The following is a 22,247-nucleotide window of genomic DNA, read 5'->3' on the forward strand; positions in this document are numbered from 1 at the left end:
GCAGTTACCAACCTGACCACGTCCCGGGGCACGAACCCCTCCGCATGGTGATGGAGCAGCACCCTGACACCAAACCTCTGCCAAGGAATGATGTTAAAGAAAATTTACTGACATTGCCAGCCGCTGGGGCTGCGTATCCAGACACATCTCTTCTTACTGTGAAAGATGCTTCTCGTTTTAATTCCGTCATCATGTCATACGCACCTGACATAGTGTAAAATTTCAGTCAAACGCGGTATAGGTGAAGATGCAAAATGGTACCGGCCAAGGTGCAAGTCTGAGAGCTCAGAGCTGCAGAGAGACACTCAAGTCCGTTTGGCAGCTGTGGATCAGCCCCTGTCCGCTGAGCAAAGCTCCCTCCAGGCGCTGAGATGCCCTTGGGCACCTCTTTTCTCTGCCCTGTGTGGGTGGTGGGGCACAGCACTGAGTTATGCCGGGGCTCTGGGCCCGGCAGCCCAGTGCTCAGGGTTAGCTGCGTGATGGAAAATCGTAATAAAAACGCTCCGTACCAAATAGCTAAGGAATCCAATTGAAAAGGAGCTTCCTACGTGAAAACAAAAGTGAAAGATGTTTTTGAATTACTCTGCACACATTAAAACACCTAAATTGTCACTTGGTAATTTTGTAAACGCCTTAAACGGTCCTGCCATTTTCCTGTTCTACTGCTCCCATCTTTTAAGTCTAGTGGGTAGGTGGTGTAGTAGGAACTGCAACACCTCTTTACCTTACTTCTGCCTTAGCTAGGTATTTATTGCCCAATATACAGAGAACACTAGGTGCCAAAACCTTGAATTTCATGAGCTCATTGTGAAAATTGCATTTTTTTTTTTTCTTCCTAAAGCTGATGGTTACGGGCTCTGCAGGCGCACAGATGTGAAGCTCAAATTTATTTGGAAGCAAAATGATTTATAAAGAGCTGCTGATTCCCCTAAAGAACAGGCAAAATCAAAGTACTCTTCAAGGACTCTGCTTTAATAGCAAACAACTAATATGTGTTTTTCTGTGGGGAAATAATGTTGCCTATTTGAAGCCACACAGGAGACACTGATACCTTTACTTTGAAAGAGATGAACCTCTAATTGCTGAAATACAGTTTATGTGGGGTTTGGACTGTAGGAAGAAACACTAAATTGCGCTGGATTACGCACCAGATAAAATCTGTGATTACCAGAGGCTCCGAGAGGAATTTGCAAAGGTTTAGGTAGAACACCATCTTTCGAACTTGCCCTGAGGCTAGAAAAAATGAATCTGCTTGGTATGCTTGGGTAGGAAGCAGTGCAATTCCTTCAGGCCGGCCGCAGCAGCACAGGTGCTGTGGAAGCCTGTGTGCCTCGATGCCCTCCTGCATGGATTCCCAGCCCGCGTGTGGAGCTGGTCTTCAACCAACAGACCAGTTTTGTGGTGGTGGGTGGATGTGGGAACAGGCCGGGGGTGTTCTTCGGGCTGTTGTCTTGTTTGCAGCATCTTGGGATGAGTGCCAGGCCTGGCAAGGGACTCCCTGTCACCTCGGCTGGATCCAATTCCTTGCCCTGTGTGCGCGGAGATCTGGGGGATGCTCTGGTGTCAGCAGAGGCCACCAGAGAGCTGCAGAGATCCCGACCTGACAGGTCAGCGGCATTTTCACTTTAATGGAGTGATGGCTTTCTTATTAGAAACGGCTGAACCTTCCTCTTCTGCTGGTGATTAAAGATGCACTACTATGGTGGGAAGAACGCCAGGTGCACCCTGTTGGGACGAGGACAGCAGCTTGCCCAGGGCTGTAGGTATTCCCAAAAGTGACATTCCTGAATTTCTGCAGGAGCAGTTTGTTCCGGCACACGTGGGCTGCAGGTGATGCTCGGAGCGGAGTGCGCTGAGCCACTGCCCCCACAGGCAGGGGGAAAGGGGCCGGGGAGTTTTGGGGATTTTTGCAAAGGAATGGGGTGTTTGGCTGAGGTCATGTCGAGCAGGCTCAGGGTGGGAACCGCTGCTCCAAAAGTGTGCTTCATGTGACGTTCAGCACCATGGGCTCCCAGGTCTGGTGGACACGGGGAGATGGCACAGGGGTCGACCAGGAAAGGCGCGCAGGGATGCCAGGTCCAGCAGGAGCTGACCACCACGAGCAGGGCACCCAGCGGCAGGGTCCTGCCCCGTGTCCTGTCCATCTGCCAGACCAGGAGGGAGCTGGGGGTCTGCAGCCCCACACACCATGGATGGAGTGGTCACTGCAGCGAGCGCAGCGCAGCCGCCCGTGCCTGGGTGCAGAAGCTAGATGGCACAGTCAGCCCGCGGTATCGCTGCTGCGGCAGCTTTGCACAGCCTGGCTGCCAAGGGTGGCCAGAAACTCTCTTCTTTTCTTACTGTGACATCAGAACCGAGTTTTCAATTCTTGTCTTTTTCTCTTTTTTTTTTTTTTTTTTCCCTTCCGTTTTTGTCTGCAGCCAGCTGACCTGGTTTCCAGGATGAACCTGATCTCACTGATACCTGGGCAGGATCGCTTCACAAAACCAAAACATATACAAGTGCTTCGCTGCCAGCCTCGTGCTCTGGTCCTGCACTTGCTGTCATTTTGGAGAGGAAGGTTAAAAACCTACCCAAAGCAAGGAAGCACGCTTTATCCCCAGTCGGGTCGTCGCTGTCTTTCTCCTGAGCTCATTTGTCACTGCAAGAGGTTGTGCAGAGGGGTGCCTGTCTGGGCCAGCACCACTCCTGAATTTGGGACCATTCGTTCATAAATAGATTTTGATAAAGTCTCAGCTCCCACCTGTGTGTCACTTAATGTGCTTAAGTGCTAGGATGTTGCTCTTCTGCATGCTCTCTACTTAGGGGCGAGCATCGCTCCTACACCAGCGCTCAGCCATAGCCCCAGCAGATTTGGGTAAAACGCACACATTTCCCACCCTGATTTCTGCAGATGGCCAACACCAAGCAGGCTGACCCCGCAGGCATGCTCTGCAGTGACACTCGGGTACCGACGGCCCTTGGTTTATGGATTTTGGTTCCTCTGCTGCCCCTGCCCCATCCCAGTGCCTGGAGGAGCCCCTGTGCCATGGGGTACAGCACCCCCACCACGTCCCTGCTCTGAGCACTTCGTGGCATGGCGAGACAAAGGCCTGGAAAAGGCCGGCCAGATGGGATCTGGCTCGCGGCACGGCGAGCAGAAGTGCTTCTAAATAAAACAATCTCAAAGACCAGCATTAGGCATCAGTGGCTCTCTAATTCGCGCTGCTTGTTGGGAGTGCGTGTTCGTCGCAGACAATGTTTATTTATGGCATGTAAAATCTATTTCAATCAAATAATTTCCATAACTGAATATTTATGCCAACATCCACTGAATGCTCCTTGACTAAACTGAAAACTATTTATTCAGTTATAAATGTTTACTTGTTTAGTGTTAAAACTGCTTTAAACAAACTTAAAAATCAAATTGACATCTTCCCCGCCAGCAGGATTTTTACTGTATTCCAGACATTGGCTGGCTGAGCAGTGTTTTATTATTATAATTTCAGTTCAAATAGCCTCTGTATATTTATGTCCTTTAATGGCACTGACTATCGGCGTGCCAGGTCCAAATGCAACAGAGCTGCTGCCGCTGTTCCCAAATATCTTGGTTGTTTTGAGGCCAGGTCAGGTAGAATAGCACTTCACTGCCCCAAATGCTCAACATTGTCTTAAATAACATCGTGCTGAGTTAACTCCGTGTCTCACTGCCTCGCTGCTTTAAAGCCCAGGAGACTTTTAAACAGGGTGAGTCCCCAAGCACGAGAGGTTGGAAGTTGTATTTGTGTCTTGAGGGATCGTGGGTGCTCTGCGTGGGGCTGTGCTGGTGGCTTGGGGAGCAGAGGGTTTTACACACCCTAAAGGGAAACCTGCCTGCTGGGCTGGTGGCACTGGGGTGGGCAGCACGTGGTGCCGCCTGTCCCAGGGTGGTGGTCAGCAGAGGAGCTGCCAAAAATCACAGGGCATCGCCCTGTGCTCACGACATTTGTGCCCCCACCTGTGATTTTCCAGCCAGAGCTGTGCCCCTGGGGACAGAGGCAGTGGCCATCAGCTGCTGCTGCCCCACTGAAGTGCCCTGTCTGTCCCACCCCGGTGAGGTCCCCAGGATGCGACCACCAAACCCAGCTACCCGTGGTGCTGGGCAGGGCTGAGCAATGTGGTTATTCCCTGTTTACAAAATGAATTTTGCCTTATCTTGCATCCTGCGAGAGGCTGAAGCTGCCCGTGCTCTCCCTCTGCAGCGCCGGCTGCCTGGCTGAAGGCGGTGGTGATCCTGTGTGGGTACAAACACGCAGCCAAAATCCTGCCTGCTGGCCAGGTTTGTGCTTTGCAGTAAGGGTTTTGCTTATTCAGTGCCTCTGTGCTGCACTCTGTCCTGCACGTCTCCATCATCCTTCTGTGCCTGCAATACCCATCTGCAGAGCTGGGACTTAGTGTAGGAAATGTGTGAATTTTAACTAGGATTTCACACACACTGCAGAAATCCCTTCCTAACCAAACACCTGGGATCCTGCCGTGTCTGCGGTGCCTTCTGATGGCTTAATTACTTCTCGCTTTTCTGCTAACTCTGGTGCAACAACGATAAACGTGACCCTGCTCGGAGCAGCGGGCGAAACCCAGCCCCTGCCTGGGGCGCAGCTTTGCTCAGGGCAGCTCCTTGCTCAGCTGTTTTTCTTGAGGATCTAGGAACACAGACATAAATCTTTTTGTGCATGTGCAGGCGTTGTTTATCACTGCTTTGATTGTGTATACCCCAGGCAAGCACTATACAAACCCCGGCAAATAGATGGTCTGTGGCTCGGAAGAGCAGAAAATCCCCTGGAGTTATACCCGGAGTTTACAGCATCTTGTCTGCAGCACTGCTGCGCTCGCATCGGCTGTAAAACTTGGTTATGTTTCCCCTGCTCTCTCCCAGTGCTCGATGTAAGGGTGGTGGCACAAAATCAATGCCCAGCTCCTTGCTCTGAAGCATCTGTCCCAGCTGAAGGACTTGGCGCTGTGCTGGGCTTGCTTGGATTTGGGCCACCTCCTGTGTCTTGTCCTTCCCAAAAACTCTGTGGGACAAGGTGGGTCCCACAGGTCTGGGTGTTCTTGGACACAGCCGTGTGGGTCTCACTTACGGTGGGTTTTGTGGGGATTTGCACATTTCTGTATTTTTGGGGAGCATTTGGTTTGGACTTGAATGCTCTCATGCACATGGTGACGTTTCCCCTATGTGAGGTGATACATGAAGTTACAGCTAATTAATACAACTTATAATAACAAGCTTATTAATACAATTAATAACTAAAATACAATCAGCAGGAAAGGAGGGCATATTTTAGGATCACACATCCAGAAACACATCCCCCCTGCAGGTGACTGTAGGTGAATCCCATTGGCATGGGGCTTTGTGGCTTACCAAGTCCCCTTGCTGTGGGGCTGTGGGAGGAAATCAGGGTTTGTCCTAATGTCCTAACGTTTGTCCTCTGTATCAGTCCCGCTGCAACACAAACCCGGCCTTCTCTGGCTTGAGGACAGATCGAGGACTTGGCTGAAACCCCCATTTCTGGGATAAGGAGGGGAGAACTGACAAGTCACCCTTGGATCTTTTATTACAGAGCAGTGTCGTTTTATCTTAACCCTGCCGGTGTTGTGGGTCACAATACACAGCAAAACGATGAGCTCTCTCCCACTTGCAGGTTTCCACCCTAAAAGCTTTTCCCTACGCTGCCGGCTGAGAGTCCGCTGGGTGACTGAAGTGAGGAGGGGACCCCCACACCCGTGCTGGGGTGAAGGAAAAGAGAATATAAGAAAAAATACAGAAGGAAATGTTATTTCCCCAGTGCTTTCCTCCCAGAGGGCTGAGAGTTGCTCCGGGATCGTGTGGGTGGAACCGGGCAGGGCTTTGAGTATCCGGACGCCGTAAACCAGAGGGATGTGGTGCTCTGAAACGAGGCCGTGAGCTGTGACACCTGCCTTTGGGTGACCCGAGCTGCCTGGTGCCTGAAGCTGTGACCCCTATGACACAAATAAGTGCGTGTGTGCACTCACACGTGTGCGTGTGCCCCTCCAGGGACTGATGACTGAGGCTGGGGGTGCCGGGGCGAGCAGCGGACCGGGGAAGCACACGGGCTCTGCTGCGCTCGCTCCCAGCCGCGGCGGCAGCAATAGAGCTGTTCACAGGCCTGCTGTCCACAGGAGGCAACTTTTAATTACTCTAAAATAAGCACACGTTTCTGGCCTTCTGGCTTTGGTGGGTGGATTTATTCTCCGCAGAGGGATGGAGCGGACCCAGTAAATAACTCTCCGCAGTTGCAGCAGGAAAGGTCTCGGCGCATCTAGAGGGATGGGTAGAGATTGATTTATGGTTTTAACAAGCATGGCTGGGTAGAGAATCATGCCTATATGGTTTCGAAGTCGTGAAGAGATATTAATCAAAATTAAGGCTGCTCTGAGAAGGTATCCGAGCCAGCAGTCTGGCTCCGGCTAATTGATGGCCCAGCTCGGGCTGTCCCTGCAGAGACAGTCGAAGGACGGCTCCGGCGGGGGGCTCAGCATCTCATGGCACACGGGGAGCCGAGGAGGGAACAAAGGGTGTAATGAGGAGTAATAGGAATCAGTTAGAGGGATGGTGGACTTGTCCCCGTTGATTATGGCACATGTGAAGGGAGGAAATGATTAATGGAAACCTGTGAAGGAGAAGCAGCGGTGGCATTTCTAGAGCTGCAGCCTGAAACCTCACATTGCCAAAGGTCAGGGCTGCTCGGACAGGTAGTGAGCAAAAGAAGCATTTTTGGGGCAGAAGCTCTACCAAAAATTTTCAAACCCCACTTCTCACTGGTCTGCACAAGGGAGTTGTGTTGTAATGTGAAGATTGGGCTTAAAACTTTTGTTTTAGGGAAAATTGTGTCTGGACTTCTTTGCCTTGCCTCCAGCCAGGATGCACATCACGCTTTGCCTGCTGAGGTCTGACTTTACTTTGCCCTTGGTCTTCATGACACAAGGTGTCCCTGGACACTTTCACGTTGTCCAGGCTGTACTCACACAAAGCAGCGGAGCCAAGGTAACCTCCTTCCATGTCCTGAGCTCTTGCAATGGTCCGAGTGTGGCAGGAGGTCTTACTGCAAATCTCCACGGCCTTTGGACCCACTGACAGCAGATGGGTACGGATTAGCTGAGCTCCTTGAGAGGCTTCTCAGTGAAGCCTCTGAATTTCTCCAGGCATGCTCAGGCATTAGCAGTTTGCATTGTCTCAGGCTTTGAAGAGTTGTGCTGGCGATCCCATGGGATTAGCTGCAGACATCTGGGGATTTAAGAAGTTTCCAAAGGGCATAGAGGCCTGATTGCTCATCCAAGCCAAGCAAAGCCCCTGATAATAAAAGTTATTTGCACTTTGTAGTTCAAATGATGGCTGCCTGGGGCTCTAGCCTCCTTCACATAATGAGTTTTGCCATTAAATTAAATCTTAGCTGCACTGAAGCCACTGGTTTCCTGCTGGGAGTTTGGCCAGCCACCCATTTCCTTCTTCAAGGAGGAGGACACAGCCTCCAAACCCAGCTGGGCCTGAAGATTTTGGTGGCCTTTCTTTGGGGCAAAGTGCCAGCAGATCTGGCAGGCCTCCTACCCAAACCTGACCCCATGTCCTGCTTAAAGCAGGCTCAGACGTGGGCTCTGTTAGCAGAGCAAGATGTCCCTACTTGCAGGAATGCTCGTCCTGGGCTCTGCTCCCACCAGTTTTTTTCCAGGGACACTTCTTTGGATCTGTGGGATGAATGGGGAGCGTTCAGGGCTGGGGGTCAGTGCCTGGTCCCCATCAGCTGTAAATGGGACCACACCTGCTGGTGATTTACCCTGCCTAATCCCGTCGAGAACCTGATGCTGTTGCACGTTCTGGGAGGACGTGGCTCTGCTCAGTGGGTCCGGTGGTTTTCTTCCTCAGAAGCAGTGCTCTCACTGACTTTGGAATGATTTCCCCCTCTTCTCTTCCTCTTCAATCGCAGCTCAGGCGTAACTCAACAAGATCGATAGTTATGGTTGTGAACATGGGAGAAGAGCGGCTCCTCCGTGTGCCTTGTGGAGCGAGCTGCTGCCTCTGCCCTGTTCCCTGCAGCTCAGCCTCCATCGGGGTGTCTGTCCTCCAGCAGACAATGCCACATACTTCAGTGTTTCTCTGTGAGAAAGCTTCTCCAGCTCTGGCCCCATCAAGGCCCACAGCAGCCTGATGCAGTGAATTTATGTCCCCAGAAGAGCCGCGGTACCCATCCTCGTGCTCCTTTAGCCTCGTGCCACCGCTCCGTGCCCAGGACGAGCTCACTGCTGCAGAGCCAGCGCAGCAGGTGGCTGCCTGCCACCGTCAAAGTGGCAGTTTTGGGACAAAACTCAGTTTAAAGCATCCTCAGCTTTCCTGAGCCAAGGCACAAGAGGGAGATAGGAATCATTTAGGAGCTGAGAGCAGGGTGGATGGTGGCCACCTCAGGATCAGTCCAAGAGCATTGCAGCCAGGATGCGTCGGGGTGAGCCACCGTTTGCTGCGGTCCCATCGATCTCTGGGTGCAAAGAACCATGTGTCGAGGTACAACCATGTGCTGGAGTGTGGAAGTTGGTGTGATGCCCCTTGTTCTCATGCCCTCCTCGCTCCCAAAGGAGTTACCCACCTACCAATGACACCCGACGCTCTCCTTATTAGGATAAATGACAAGGATCAGAGCCAGCTGCTCGGTTAATGCTAAAATCAGAGGGAGAGGAGACCGGACACTTTGTTCCTCGCTGACCTTGAAAACCAAGCTGGCGAATGCAACCTTTCATTTCTTACTGCTCCGGGATTAGTGGGATGAGGTCAGCCTGTAGCACTAATTCACTTTGCTCTTAACTCATTTCATTACATTACAGGAGAGCATCGCACTCAGCAAGTGTAATCTTCTATGCTATTCTCCTCTTGTCTTTGCTTTTGTCATAAATTAAATAAGCTACTGACATTTTCCAACTATAAAGATTGATTTTTTTTTTTTTTAGAACTGCACTGGGGCAAGTGATGATAATTTATACATCTTAAAGTTGTCCACTTAGTTGTCTCTCCAGCTAGTTATTCTGTCAGCCGCTGCGCTGGCTGCCTTTTCCTTTGCCCATGCTCTCAGGGGCAGGCTCTCTCCCAGTGGAGAAGAGGCAATGAGTCTTCAGATTTCCCGCAGTGACGAGCACGGGCAGACCTGAGATGGGCACTTGGCTCCTGTGAACTCCGAAATGAGAGCCCACGGCGATAGGATGTGCTGTCCCCTCCAGGGGGATGTCAAGATGTGATGCTAGGGCATGACTGTGCTGGCTGCGTGCCTGGGCTATCGCATCCCCACGGCGAGCAAAGAGAACACAACGTAGATCCTTGGCCAAAATGCAGCATCCAAAATAACCCAGGCTGAGCAGAAGCCATCTCTCCGTCTAGACGTTGAAGTCTAGAAGTCGACTGCCCTGGCAGTATTTGAAGCACAATGATAACCCAAAAGGACATGGCTGAGTTTTGAAGCTTGGCTGTTGATTTTGAACAAGAGGTATTGAAAGTTGTTGTTTGTTGCGCACAAGAGGCTCCAGGATCCACGCGGCTTCCGACGTGCCTGTGAGCTGCTCCCAGGACAAAGCGTTCACTGCTCGGACTCCTTGAGCAGAAGGTGGTGCCTCCTAAAGCAGAGTGAAAGGGCCCCAGCGCTGTGGTCTTCTGGCACGGTAATGAGGCACCATGGTTAGGGGACACCTCTTGGTCAAGAAGGCTGTTGGACCACTGGCCCTTTTTTCTTTTTTTTTTTTACCCGTATGTGCTACTATGGTAGCTACGATCTTGTGTTGCTGATCCATGGCACTAGGGTTTTTTATTTCTGAACAAGCAGCAGCTTCAGTTCTCTTTTTATTGTGTTATACACAACTCATACAGCTGATGGACATGTGCTAGTTCAGGAGTCTCCATGTCTTGTGTTTTTGGGGAAACACAAACAGCAAACCATCACAGATCCAGTTGGTGCAAACCCCTATGTGGTAGGGTGCCAGCTGAGAAATACCAGAACTGCGAGTGGTTAGAAACTGGATTTATTTATTTATTTATTATAATAATAATTATAATAATTATTATATTTATTTTAATGCATATAATAGGAGGTGGAATAAGGGTTTGGAAAAAAGTGAGCTTGTGGACTTTGCCTAGCTGGAAGGGGTGAGCTGGCTTAAATAAGATGAAAAGCCAGTTGACTGAAAGTCCCTGTGGAATGAAAGAAAGAAGAGCCTGAACTAAAAATGATGTCTTTCCAGGAGACAAAGTGTAGCATCTGTGGGGAATGGCAGGTGGGACATTCTGGGGAAGGTGCTGAGGAATATGGACAACTGCTCGAAGAAATCTTCATTGGTCTTAGTCAAAAAAGATGCATATATGAAGTAGACAATAAGCTTGATTACTAAAAATCAGGATAAAAGAATGATGCAAACACAATTTGAAAGGCTGAAATGGAGAGCAAAGGGCACCGGGGGAAGCTGTCTCCAGGCGTGCTGGAAGCAGCACAGATGAGGATGGTTGTGCTGAGCCAGCATCAACCGGGAGATGACAAACCAGATGGGAAAACCGATGTGGGAATAAACTACCTAAAAAATGTTCTGAGAAAACCAGAAGGTTGTCAGTAACAGATTTTTTTTTTTTTTTTGGTCCAGCAGCAACAGTCAGCTCATAAATGCGGGGAAAGGACCAGCGAGCAGAGCTGGAGAGGGGGACCTGGGCTGGGTGCCCTGGCGGGTGTGAGCTCCTTTGGAAGAGCCACGTGCTATATCTGGTGTAGACACAGGAATCAGGGTTTGAAGTTTGTTCTGCACTGCTGATTTTATTTATGCAGTTGTACTAACAAAGTTGTACAGAGTATTACATAATATACATAAATACATAAATTACATAATATACATAAATACAAAATACAAATATTATTACATAAAGTACATAAACACAAAGTATTTATGCAGTTGTACTAACAAAGGAAAGAAATGCCTCGAAGGTTATCAAGTCAGGTCAGACATCATGGGAATGATATGATGAAATAGATTGTGGCCAGGGAATTGGATGAGCTCTTCTTGATCTTCAGCCCTATGGATCTGTCCATTTTTTCCAACATTTACAGCATCATACTGTTCACAATGCGGAAATCCACTGCCCCCGTGCACTCGATTCATCTCCCAACAATCATTTAAAGCATCACATTAAAGCATCATAAAGATGCAGTGCTTTTAAAAGCAATTATTTGATCGCTCTGGGGACGCCTCATTGCAGAAGTTTTAATGAACAATGAAACTTCATCATGTTTAGAGACGTTACATGCGGTACCCATGGCTGCCATCGCTGGGGTGAGCGATGGGGAACCACATCCGTGTCCCAGCACAAGGTTCTTCCTTGTCGTGAAGCCCGTCCTCCGATCTGGGGAGTGCAAGTTACATTTTAACAGATATAACCCACGGAAAAATATTATCAACAAAGGAAAAGAAGATTAACTTCTTGCCCGGAGGCAATGTTTGAAGATTTTACAGATAGGGTTGTACCTGCTAAAGCCGGCACTCGGGGAACAGCGGGGAGATACGGCTCGTGATATACCAAATAAACCAGCACCGTTTTTCATTAGACCTTGCTGGAAATGCTCACCTTTCAAGGTGGTGCATCTGTGAGCTGGATGCTTCTGGAGCTGAAGCTGTTTTCAGTGCTCACCAAGGAGCTGTTTACCTCTATTTTTGTTCAGAGTTCTTTGGCAGAAGGAAAATCCCCCCTTTCTTGCACAGCTGACGTATTGGGGCTGCTTCCAGGTGCGGCTGTAAACTCACCACGGTTTGGGGTTGGCGCTGGACCTGAGCCCTTAGAAGTAGGACCGGGCTGATGTATTTCATGAGGATGTGCTTTTGGCTGGTTTAGTGCTCGTGCTAAGCATCAGAGGCCAGTGATCATGCCTTGCTTTTCAGCTGGAACATCTGGTTTAGGATGGGAATAATTTTATTTTCTGGCTTGAATGGCGTAAAAATGTGAACGTCAGAACAGAAATTTAGCCTGTGTGTTAAAGCTGCCTGGGGTCTATCCTGATTCTCCAAGACAAGTGATTTCGAGGTAAAACCAGAGAGGATTGTTTGCATGAAAACTCATGGAGCGGGCTGCCTGGGGAGGCAGTTGGGTCCCCACCCCAGAGGTATTTAACAAGGACAGATGTTTGCTCTCCCCAAGGACTTTGGTGGGTTGGGCTGTACTTCCTAGCTTGAATTCCTGAGAAAATGAAATAAAAATTGCTGACTTTTCCCTTAATTCTTCAACTTGCTGCCCAATTCCTATCTTATTTGGCAGAAAAGCGGAGCTCACTGGAGGTATTACATTTCCACGTGCTATGAGGACAGCTGGCCGAGCAGAGGAGAGAGACCTCTGAGCAGTGCTCCTCCGCAGGAAAGGCTGAAGTGTTTGCAAAGCCCTTATTAGACAGGGAAACTGCACGGAAGAGCAAGTGCCAACACGAACAGAGAAAACATGAGTTATTTAATAAGTTTTGCAACCCAAAGCTGTGCATGGGATGAGCTCAGCCAACACTGAAAATAAATGGGAGAAACTGCTGTTATCGAGGGTTTTTAGGGGTGGACATCTCTGGCAGAGCCTGGTGTGCTCTCATGTTCTTGCCTGGGATCAGCCCTGACACTGGTGAGAACCTGCTTGTTTGCCCTTGTGAATTTTTGGGGTAAGCAACCTGCTAGGGTGTCATCCATATTTTGTGCATCGCTCTTGATTAACAGAGCCCCGTGCTCGCTGCAGAGCCTGGGACACTCGGTTTCATTCATCTGATACCTCTGAAAGCCCCCGAGGCAGCCCCCGAGGATGGGTTTTGGCAGAAGGGGCTCTGGCAAGTTGGGTACCACTACTGGGGAGATGCGCTGGGTGACGTGATGCACACGAAGGGGACTACGAGCTCCAGGTGAGATAAGGAGGGTGACGGTGTTCCAGGATCAGAGAGGGCTGTGCCTGCAGCCCCATGCTGAGGTAGGAAAGTTTTTGGCCTTGGAAGAGCAGCTTGTTCGCTGCAAGCCTCAGCCACGCAGCAGAATTAGCGGCTTAGCCCCGGGCGATGGCTGGATTGACAAACTGGCCTCTCATGTCCGCAGCCTGTTTTGAAAGGAATATTAAAGCTGTGACATCCATAAAACACTGGGGCTGCGGTGTTTTATTTCTTCTCAAGAGCTGCTTGCAGAGGGAGACTGAAAAAAAGGGATACTCCATCAAACCCAGCTCCCCGCGGACAGGCGGCAAACCACCAAATCTGCACCAGCAAAGGGCATTTCTAAGAACAGGAGGGTTGGTGGGGGCGAGGGAAAGAGCATCCCGTGCCCCAGGGGGACTAGGGGTGAGGCTGGAGCAAAGCAAGTAGATTTGAGTGAGGATGAATAAATGCCATTGCCTGCCTGGGCGGTGGCAGGGGGACATGTGGATGTTCTGGGGGGGGCAGAGGTTTCCCCACACAGCACCATCTCCCTCCCAGCACCGCTGTCTCCCGCTGCTCGTGCCCGTAAGGGGCTGTGGGTGCATTAAACCTGCCAGCAGTCCATTCCCCTCACTGCCTGCAAGTATACGGAGTTGCGCCGTGCCTGCCTCTCACTGAGGTCACGGGATGCAGCTTTCCCCGAGCAGCCTCACGGGCGCAGAAAGAGACCGTCATTAAGTCCCTGTAATCACTTGCCGCAGCCTGCCTAAATTCATTTCACCTATGGAAATCTGATTATAGGAAGTGGCTCTTTCAGTCATTAACGGCTGCAGGGCTTGTGGCACGGGGAGAAAATGCCTCCGCTGCTGTTGCAGATGTGCCGTCAGGGAGATGTTCATTGCCCTGCTCTCCCCATCACTTCCCAAACTGTCCCTGCTGAAAGCCCCAGCCCCGTGCGGCGAATCCCTGCGAGCCTTTCGGGGCTGCTCACAGCCCGACCCAGCACCCCAAACACCCCCTTGGTGAGGGGGAGGATTGGTGCCCAGCAAGGCCCCTTTGGATCCAGAGAGCAATAACTCCTGGTGCAGCCTGGCATTAAACTTTTTCAGGGAAACTCGTGCATCAGTGGGAGAAGGGAGAAGGAGGGGGGATGGAGGACAAGGAGGCAGCACCTGCGGGTGGGGAGGAAACCAGGGCAGGTCGCTCACACGGGAGCAGAAGTTGGCACCCAAGTGGCCCTGGGAGCCCCGACAGAGGTGGTGGCTATTTATATATTTAAACAAACAGCTACTCCATGCAATGGTAAAAAAAAAAAAATCATCCCTTAATAACAGAGCATCTGCCTGAAGATGTTATTCATAGAGAGAAACGGCAAATGGAATTTCAGGTGGTCCATGACAGCCCTTGCTGAAAAGATGCGTTACTGTTTGGCTGCATATCTTTTATTTTATTTTTTTATTTTGTTATTTTCATTTTCTTTGCATTTTAGCCCAGGGTCTCTGTTGTTGGAGCCCAGCTCTTCCACAACAATCCCAGGACCTGCACCCCGGGTACCACCATCTCGTCTGGGGTCCGTCCCAGCTCTTGCTGTAAGGGAACTGAAGTCACATCTGGGCATTACATGGGTCAAAAGCCTTGAGGGTTTAATGTTAACTTAACCCGCGGGTGGGCTTGATATTTCCTCCTTCCCTTTGGCTGGGTGAAAGCTGAGCAAAAGAAACCTCAGCCAAGCTGAGGTTTCCTGCAGATGCATCAGCAGAAGCTTTTAGCTCCTGTTTTCATTTGATTTGCTTCTTTCCCAAGGGAAGAGATGTAATTTCTCATGACGTCGTGTCCCACGTCTTGTCCCTTGGGGTGACTCTGGGTGCACCAAACAGGGACATTTGTGCCTGTGGCCCCAGGACCTCTGCCTCTGTTCCTGGTCCTTGGGGTGCACTGCGTCGGGCTAATGCAGGGCTGTGCTCACAGGCTGAACCCGACCCATCCCAGCCCTGCACAGGGATGCAGGAAAATCTCCTATTTACGGCCTGCAGCAGGGGGTTATCACCACGGGTGAGTTATTCAGCCTGCTCTGCAAACCCAAAGCCACTGCGTGCATGTGGTCACATCGGAGAGGAGAGGAGAAGGAGCCCTCCTCACTGCTCTCCATCCTGCCGGGCTGTGCCCACACGCTTCGAGCAGTGGGACCTCAATCCCTTGTGGCCAGAGACCCTCCACCAGCCCTTTCTGTCTCCTGCCTCTGCTTTCGTGAGGCTGTTGGGTAACCAGGAAGGCGATAAAAGCTGATTTATCTGTTGAGAGCGGAAACACAAATAAAAAATGCCGGCAGTGCTGACAGATCCCCCCCCCACCTCCCAGGAAGGCATAAAACTTTAACAAGGAAATGAAACTAAGTTTGTGCAGTGAGGTTAAAGTTGCATGAGGAACGTTTTTGTGCTCGGTGCTGGCTGTGATCAGCTCAGCTGCGAATCCAGCCCTGTGCCGCCGCACGGCCCCCAGATCCTGCAGGAGCACGGGCATTATTTCCAGCTTCATCCCGGCCTCAAAGCCCAGTTTTTGTGGTCAGAACAGCGAGTTTTGGTTTGGGAAAGAGCATCTGCTGACGGGGTCCCAGCCCCGCAGGGGATGATGCTGGCTGGGGGCACCAGGAGGCTTCCCCTGCTTGGAACTTCCCAGCCCTGTGGATTCAGCCTGTCCCCGTGGGTCTTTTGGCAGGGATTATAAGGTGATAATTAGCTCCAAATGCTTCTGTCGGGGTTTTAGCATGATTCTCATGCATCTCTGTTCATCTTACCATAAGTAGCTAAAGTGGGAAATCTGTTTGTGCTGGTGGCATTGGTGATGTTGGTGACATGGATGAGAAGGGCGACGAGCCCATTTTGCCTACAGAGGTGCAGTCAGGGAGCACTGGGCATCTCTTGGATGGCATCTCACCACTGGGCTCTTTTTCTAAGGGCTTTGGTCTTTTTTTGAAGGTTTTTGAGTGGGCTTCATTCCATAGGCACGTCGGAAGGGGATTCCTGGAGGATGTCATGAGACCTGCTCAAGAGCTCACGTCCCTCCTTTAAACCCCTTTGCTTGTTACCACTCTCAAATCAAATGCATACTCATCTGCTTGGCTGAAATACAATATTAAAGAGAGATTGCATTTCACTCAATGAGATGAAAAGAGATGTAATTAATGTCAATTAACTGAAAATCAGAGGGAACGCTGGTGGAGCCGTGTCAGGAGGGCGCGCTGAAACACGTAAGTATTTTTGTTGCAGAAGGATGAGGATCCCGCAAAACTTTTTTTTTCGGCTCTGTTTTGGTGCCTTTATATTTCACAGGTGCCTTTGGATGCCTGCTGCCCACAGTGGGTGCCGAGCTGCCTGGGGAGAGGTGGGCTGGTGGGGCTGATTTTAATTCCCCCCCTAAAACACCGCTGCTCTCCCCTGGGAACGCTGCAGGGGTGCTCCCGGACCCATGGGCTGTGTGGGGCTGTGCCTGGGATGTCACCTGGGGCTGGCTCAGCCCTGGCAGGATGTGGCTGGTGGCACAGGATGCTCCCACGGGGTCTGGATTTTGGAGGTGAGGATGTCAGTAGATGGAGCTGTTTATTAATGTTTCCCAGTAATTTACCGTGCGTAAGGATGCTTCAGTGCTGCGTGGCCCCGTGCCTTGCTCAGCACCAGGGAAACACCCGCTGGGGTCCCTCTGTCCCCAGGCTGTCCCACAGTCCCCGCTGCCTCCGTTTCCTCCGGGCTGGGTGGCTGAGAGCAGGAGGGGACAGCAGGGTCCTCAGTTCTCCTCTGGGACCACAGGTTGTGCAGTGCCCGGTGCTGTGTGGGGACCCTTGGTGTGCTGGGAGGTGGCAGGAGGTGGCAGGAGGTGGCAGGAGGTGGCAGGAGGTGGCAGGACACGGTGGCCATGCAGCACAGCATGATGGAGATGGGGCAACTGCTCTTGCACAGGCACAAATTAAAGCCAAATTAAATTAGAGCCCCGTGGCCACCCAAACACAAGTTTTATCCCCAAAGAGCAGCAAACACGGGTAGTGTCCTCGTCACCACGGCTGGGTCACCCAGTGGATGCCACCCTTCCCCATGCAAACCCAAACACTGCCTGTAGGGTGGGGTCTGCTCCATTTACCCACGTACTTTCCCTAAATACCCCCATCCTGTGCAACTGGGATGTCGTGCACGCACCTGCTGGTCCCGGTTCTGTCCTGTGCAACATTTTCTACCAGATTACACTTTTTTGTAAGCGCTGCGTTGCTATAGTGCAGCTTTTAGGGCAAATCCTTTTCAGGGTCACCCCTCGGTGGCGTGGACGTGGGACACCCCGAGGCTGGACACGTCCGAGGGCAGCAGAGCCTCGTTCCTCACGTCATCCAGGTCTGTGCTCTGCTCCGTGCAGGCATCTGGGAAATTATCCCCGGCTGCCACAACACTAATTTTAATTTTAAAGAAATGAGCCATGAACTGTTGAAAATAATAATTTTCAATATGAACACCTGAGAGGCTGCTGTGGATATCTGCCAATATATTAATTTTATCTTAAATTCCACCAGGCTGAAAATCTGCTTGTTAGCGAGATGGAGGAGAAATATATCGAGATGTGAGCGGGGCAGCTGGGGAAGAAGAGAGGAGAACCCAGTGTGGTGGGGCCGGGGGCGAGCCCTGCCCTCCTGGGAAAAAGCAGAAAGCTGGGAGAGGGAAATCTTTGAGGACAGAACAAACGAAATCATGCAAAATCAAGAGGAAGAACTCCATTTTTTTAAGCACTTGAGTATTTTGCTGGGAGTATTCGCCAACTTTGGCCAAGGAAACCTTTAGGGGGTATTGAACTGAGGTATATAAAAGGTGCCATGGCAGAGCCTGAGGTCACCCCACCACCGTGACTGTGCCGGCTGCGAGGAGCAGCACTGCCATGGGAGAGACCTCCACGAGGCGTGCTCAGATTATTTTGGGGTTTTCTTTTCCATCCACAGCATCGGAGAGCCCTTTGGAGGCAAAGGGTTTGCTCTTTCAGGAAAGTGCCGTGACCGCAGCGCAGGGCTGAGAGGTGGCTACTTCAGCACGCACATTAATCAACACATTAATTTTCTTGGAAATGTCTGTTTTGGCCGTTTTTACCAGTTTGCTGCTGGCTGTCCCTCAGATGGCTGTGGCAGCGTGGGTGTGCGCAATGCCGGTGGGCATCTTCTTGTGCACTGCTGGGCACAGTGGGATGCAGAGCCCACCTCTCCTTTCCATCACTTGAATACCCAAAGACATCACAAAATCGATGATTTTGCTGTGTAACAGCAGTTCAAGTGGCCTTCTAATGGCCCTGTGCGCCAGCTGGTCCCCGAAGAGCTCATAAACCACTGTCACATGCTCCAAAGATGTGGCAGGTGTGTGGCACACACTACAGGACAAATTCTTGGGGCATGATAAGTGGGATTTATATGCGATTGCCAGAACCCAGCCCTGTGTGTCCTGCTGGGTTAGGCAGCTACTCCACCAAGCGTTAAAATTTCAATAAACCAGGGAACTGTTTCCAACAGGAGCCTCTTAGGGCGTGCACCATGGCCAACGTGATGCTCCTGCTCCTGCACACCCACACTTTTACCCTCGCGGCTGTGTTGCAGAGGCTGTGATCGTCTCAAGGGGCTTTTGGGGTGCTCCCCAATGCCAATGGTACCCCTGCAGCACCTCTCACCCCGGTCTCGTCCCCACTGGTGTGGAGCCCAACACGGCGCGAGGGGATGCTGAGAGGCGTTTCCATGGAGCAGCCGAATCGGAGCTGGATTTTCCTCTGAGTGCTGCTAAAGTGCTGGGGTTGCTGTAGCAACATGTTTGGAGGTAAAACAAAACCAAACAAAAACCCCAAACCAAAAACCAAGGTGGGGAGGGAGGTTTTAGGAGGGGAGAGTTTAGTGTCAAGCCCAGGATGCTCAGCAAGTTGCCCAGGACATCGGTGTGGCACGGGGCTGAGCTCTCCGCTCCCTGCCTCCATCAAAGGAAATTATTTCTTTCCATCAAATTCTCAAAAGCCGAAGAGGAAGGTTTTGATCTGTGTGCTGGTTTGTTGCAGGGCTGGAGGTGGGTTTTCTCCCAGACTTGGCAAATTGTCTGGATCCAGGGGCACCCCAGGGGCTGCCACGCTGGTGGTCGGCGGGCGCAGTGCTGCAGCGGTCCTGTGGCCACCCCACGTGGGAAATCGCTGACATTTTGGATGCAGGTTCATCCACACAGGGCTTTTTTTTCTACACTTTGTAGGTGAAATATTTCGCTTCCCCTTTCTGCTTTTTATTCAACAATTTTATGGAAAAAAAAAAAGTACAAGCGTGGTTTGTGAGCGCTGGTGTTCGCAGGGGCTTTGCTCGATGATGCTCAGCAAAGCTTGCAGGCTGCTGTCGGGACCAGAGGCGATGCTGGGCGTCCTCTCTCGAGCTGTTCCCAAACTGAGCAACTGCGAAGCAGTCCCAGGAAATCTCTTTCCTGGGGCTAGAGGAGCAAAGCCGACTGCAGTCGTCTTCAGCAGGTTTTACAGTGAGCGCTGTGGGTTTTTTCCACTTGCAGTCCCAGGAGCCCAGTCCTGAATTCCCTGCTCATTTATCTGCTTTTTTCCTAATTCCTCCTGAATGCTTCCCTCTCAGAGTATATAACAGTGGTTAAGAAATAACGTGTTCTGGAGGGCTTTTGCTCCCAGCTGAATGATGTTATATAACTAATGCAATCCTGAGCGGGGCTGGCGCCTGTTCTGCAGGCTCTGGGAAGCTGCCCAGGTCTCCCACCCCTGCCAGGTGCCCTTGGGGACCCAGCTGAATGGCACAGGGACAACGTGGGCTGAGCCCTGCCCGGGCTTGGTGTTGAGGGTGGAGATCTGGGTTGTGTTCCTCTTTGTGCAGCGGTGGTGAGGCAGGAAAGCAGAGGAGATGCAGCTTCCACCTCTGCTCAGCGAGCTTGTCTTCTTTAACACTTCAGTATCTACTAATAACATGCTGCTGGAATTGTTTTGCCTTTGTATTTTTGCTTTGCGGAACAGCCTTGGTCTTTGCATGATATATATCTTAATAGCACCTTGGATAAAGCAGAATACTGCTAATTCCATATTATGGGATTATTATGAACTCATATGAATTAATGATGCTTATAAATATAGTCCCATTGAAATCCTTGACACTGCATATTAACCTGGTAGCTGAGCCATAAAATGCAATGCATATTAAAAATCAGCAGCCTGCACTTCCAGTGCTTTCAAAATAGCCAGTCTTTCTGTGACATATCTGGTGTGAAAGGGTTCTGAAAATCCTAGAAGAAAGTATGACCACTTTTATCACGAGGGCAACGCATTTATACCGGAGACCTGTCACTTGGCTCAGCGGGTTGGATAGATATTAAAATATTTAGTGCCTTTTTTTAGTGGGATTTAGCTCCTGATCCTGTTCAGCCCACGTTTTGCCCACACGGAAAATCCCAGGGAGTTTGGGGACGGCCGTGCTTGCACCCGGGGATGTGCGGCTGCCTCCAGACGCGGCTGCTCTGCGCTGCAGGTAGTCTGCTGAGACAGCTCCTCTGTTCACCGACCTAAGGCAGGTTGTTTTTTTTTTTGGCCTTTCGTTTTAGAAGCTGTTACGGTGAGGCTTGAGGGAATTTCTGTGGTGTGACCCGACAGGCTGCACACAACCACAACGTGAGGCATCTGCAGCAGTAGCGAGCGTGGGCGATGTGCCGTGGGAATGCCCCGATCTGGGGAGGCAGACCCTGGCACGGGGCCCTCAGAAGTCTCTCCGCCACCCCACTACCTCCTCATTTCTGTTGATCAATCCTATAGCCCCAGTTTTTAATCCGTCTCTCTTAACAGCCCATCCAAACCTCACGTTTGTGCGCTCTGCTCGCCGTGCAGGCACAAAAACCTGGCATTCGCGTGCCCACCAGTTAATTGAGCACCCAGCTGAGGGATCTGCAGGTGCTGTTCAGGTAAACCACTTCTGAGCATTGCTTCGGACCCTTTCAGGTACCAGGGAGCCGCAGTGTTTGCTGCTGACCGAGCAGAAGGGGCTGGCTACCAGCAAAGCCCTCGATTTTTTCCCTTACAAACATCCCCGTGTCAGGATTCAGGCACCTGTCTGTGCATTAAGCTTGCCAGGCTCTGTTTCCATTTGTGCAAGCAGAGGGAAATACTGAGCTTAGGGGGCTGGGGTAGGCACTGGGATGGGCAGGGGGTCACTGGTGCCCTCCAGCCAGCATTAGAGCGTCTACTCTATTTCCATCCTTAATTACTATCTCATGCTAATTGGGCTTCTTCTTGCTGTCACTGTTTAGAGCTCCAGCCTTGGAGTGCTATAAAGATAGTCTGGATGCAACCAAAATATTGCCATGAATATTCATCCCTGCCCATCTCAGAACTGTTTCTCTTCATCTGTTTGCACGCCTTGCGTGTTTTGGTTTCGGCGTTGGGCAAAGGAGTTCGCAGGCAGGACTGCCAGTCAAAACAGAGCCTTTTGTGGGATCCTTGCAAAAAGCGGTGCTTTTGGGTTCGCAGCCAAGCTGACAGCGCCCAGAGATCTGCTCCATGAGCCGCCGGGGCTGGGTGCTCCCTACGGCACCCGCCTCCATCCCGCAAACCCGCACGGAGGGAGCTGGCCCGGCGGCTGCTGGTCCCGTACGGGTGCTGAGGGGTCCTGTGGGTGTCTGCCCCCACTGGGGGGGTCGCCCTCCTTGTTCCATAAATACAAAAACAGTGCTTATAAGCAGAGGAGGCAGCGCTGTGCTTGCAGTTCGGGTTAAAGTGCAATGAAACAGGTTAAAAATTTCCTTCTAAGCTTTTTACTTAAAAGTAATATGAAAGAAGGTTTGCTGCTCGTGTTTCACCTGTGCTTTTCTCAGTCTGTTGGCGATTCGCACCCAACTCCCTTCTTCCCCCGTGTGCCTCGTCCCCATGCCCCTGTGCAGGAGTAAAAGGAAGGAAGGAGCAAAGCCCAGCACAGGCCCTCCTCTGACCTCTTGACAAAGTGCAACTGTTGGTAACCAAAAAGAGCCAGCATGTTGCCCCAGAATGACGTTTTATATGTTTCATGAAACCGGTCCTTTTCAAGCATACGCTGCTCACCTCTCCTCTGTCAAGCCTGCAGCTGTTCCTGGCACCTTGGTGGTCCACAAGCTTTGCACGAATGCGGCAGCGAAGGGCCAGAGGCCTCGATGCTGTTGAAAAGAAGGCACCGAGTCGCGGTGAATGCGATCGTTTGGTGAATGGCACAACGTTCTCTGCTTCCCTGCAGCCTGGGCTAACGTGGGGCAGGACACGGGAGAAAGAGAAACCAACAAGAGAAACCAAAACCCTGTCTTGGTTCAGCCC

The sequence above is a fragment of the Anser brachyrhynchus genome (assembly GCF_964034855.1).
Source record: "Anser brachyrhynchus genome assembly, chromosome: 5".
Classification (NCBI taxonomy): Eukaryota; Metazoa; Chordata; class Aves; order Anseriformes; family Anatidae; genus Anser; species Anser brachyrhynchus.